Raw genomic sequence first — 2,616 nt, 5'->3', positions numbered from 1 at the left:
TCCCAAGGAATAAGAACAGGTGCTGTCTGTTAAGTTCTTTCTCTATGCTAGGCATCTATTACCCTCATAGATGAGAACTATCATAGAGACACTTGATCATAGTGAGGGAACAGGGCTAAGATTCCAGCTGGGTGTTGGAGCCATGGAGCACTTTGCCATTGGACCACACTGTGTCTTCAGAGTTGGAGGTTGCATCTGATGTGATGGAAGTCATTGCAAGTTTGGGGGCAGTCTATTGCATCTGTTCATGGGGGAGAATAGATCTCAAAATTGAACATTTAGAGGGTCAGACAGGTACGGGCCCTGCAGGGGTAACCATGGCTTCCAAACCAATGCACTCTGAGATGCTGGCTTTGGATATGGGGTGTTATGGCTTATATCTAGCTGCCCCCCAAAGCCTGATGAAGTAATAGGTAGGGCTTTTCAGAGGTGGCTGGATCTAGGGTGTGTGAAAAGATGTGATGCTGGCACTGATTCATGGTGTGATGCTAGGATTAAGGGTGCCCCACCCTGGGTGTGAGTGCTACATGCCCTAAGGGTAGGTGTCCTAGATAGGATATAAAGGACAGAAAGAGGGTTGCTGCTTCTTGCTTGTCACTTGCTGCTGCTGCTTGCTGCTTGTTGCCTGCTTTCTGGCAAGAACTGTTCTCTCCACCAACCCACGCTGCCTTGGAGCCAGCCAGCTGTGGACTGAAACCTCTGCAAACTGTGAGCCGAATAAACCTTTCCTCCTTTAACTTTGGGTGTTGGGTATTTTGTCTCAGCAAGAAAAAATGTAACTAAGACATGGGGTCTGCATATTCTAAGTTCCCTTGTAAAAGAAGGAATGAAATTGACAGACCTCCCAGGAAGAAAGTAGGAATGTTACTTCATATAACTCTACTCCCTGCACCTGAAAACCAATGCGTAAGGTGGTTAAATAAAATACAACTTCTAGGCACCTCCAGCCCTTAACACTTTCCCTTATCAAATTCCAATTTCCCTGTGCTCAAGAGAACAAGATAGCTTGACTACTGTTTCCCTCCCAGCCAAGCTACCTGCTGTGGTGGGCCATTCTGAGGTGCAGGTTCAAGTTAAGGTCACACCCACCGAGCAGTATTCCCCATACCTGACACCCTTTTCCCTCTATGTTAGGGTATTTAACTGCTGTGACTGCCTTTCTTCATCACTAAAATGGTTATGGTTAACTACTGAAAATAATTATGTTAACTACTGTTCTGTCTCATAGCACTGTTGTGGGAATTAAGTAAGTTAGAATTAAAGAAGTCAAATAGAACAGTTATCATAGTCAACTATGATATCATATTATCCTTACTGGAAGGATAAGAATAGGAAAGGAGGTGGCCATAGCCAAAGCCCAGTCTCAAGGCTACAGCGAATATGGATCCTAGAGTCACCCAGAAAGCAATTACCCTGGAGCCTCTGTGGGTTAGTCAGGGGATTCTCACAAGCTTTGTGTGCTGCCCCAGAAGTCACTTTGCAGGCTGGAAGAACCCATGCCCCCAGCCTTGGCTGCAGTTCCTGCCAGCTCAGTGTTGCCCCGAGCTATGTGTAGCGCGGCAGCCCCCAGCCCGCTTCCTCCCTTACCTCTCTCCGGCCTCCAGGCCAGCTTGGGTCAGATGCAGCTGCTCCTCTGGCTGGAAGTGAAGGACAAGGCTTCCCCGTTTGGTGGAGGAAGTTAACAGTCTGTCAGGGGAACCAGGGCTTCTCTGGTTGAGTCCCGGGGTAAGTTACCAGGGCCTCGGGCTGGGTGGACCTGAGTCTGCAGTGTCCCCTGGAATCATCTGTGGCTGCGAAGCTAAACACCGCCTATCAGCCCAGATGCTTCTTTGCCTGTTGTCTCAGCAGCTGACGATTTAATTCTAAACAGCAGTGACTCATAGGACAGCAGTTCCCCTATTTGCCAGTGAAGTTTTATGAAGATTAAGCCATTCTCTGGGGTAAAAGACCGTCTTTTTAATGGGGCAGAGGGAGGCAAGTCAGCTGACAAGGAGCTGCTTGTCTGGGTTTGAATCCTGTTCCGCCACTTGCAGTGTGCTATGATCTTAAATGAGCTCTTTGTTTGTTTGTTACTTACTTACTTATTTCTGTGGGACTGGGGATTGAACCCAACACACAGTACCACTGAATTATATCCCCATACCTTTTAAAAATTTTGAAATTTTGAGATAGGTGCTTACTAAATTCCCTGGGCTGGTTCAAACTTGTAACCTTCCTGCCTCAGCCTCATGGATAGCTGGGATTACAGGCATGCACCACTGTACCTGGCACTTAGATTTAAGCGCTCTGTGACTCAGTGTCCTTATCTGCAAAATGGGGACGACAATAGTACTTATTGTAGAGGTAAGATAAGAGTTAAACGAGTTGATAGCTGTACAGAGCTTAGAACTATCCTGGCATGTAGTAGGTGCTTATATCAGTGTTTGATAAATAAATGTGTAGTAATAGAGAATTGGCCATATAAAACCTATGTAATACAGTACTATATAGCCATTAAAATCTCTATAGCAGCATAAGAATACATTCATGATGTACTACTAAGTGAAAAAATATATTTTAAAACAAACTGTAAAGTATACTATTATAATTGAAAAAGAAAATAAAGGTACATAAATT

General features: G+C 45.2%; 1 long non-coding RNA gene across 2 annotated transcripts in view; it reads left to right on the top strand.

The window, feature by feature from the left end:
* The first annotated feature begins 603 nt into the window (after positions 1 to 603).
* Positions 604 to 2,616, top strand: part of LOC106148536 — a 4,085-nt gene continuing 2,072 nt past the window's right edge. Inside the window, exon 1 of one of the 2 annotated variants that reach the window (XR_001234079.1) lies at positions 604 to 708. This is a non-coding gene — a long non-coding RNA (uncharacterized LOC106148536). Of the gene's footprint in view, positions 709 to 1,588; positions 1,726 to 2,616 lie in introns of those variants that run through there. The other variant, XR_001234080.1, reaches the window with a different exon arrangement.

Source organism: Chinchilla lanigera, unplaced genomic scaffold (assembly GCF_000276665.1).
Source record: "Chinchilla lanigera isolate Chin_1 unplaced genomic scaffold, ChiLan1.0 scaffold00022, whole genome shotgun sequence".
Taxonomy (NCBI): Eukaryota; Metazoa; Chordata; class Mammalia; order Rodentia; family Chinchillidae; genus Chinchilla; species Chinchilla lanigera.
This window is presented reverse-complemented; position numbering and strand designations above follow the sequence as displayed.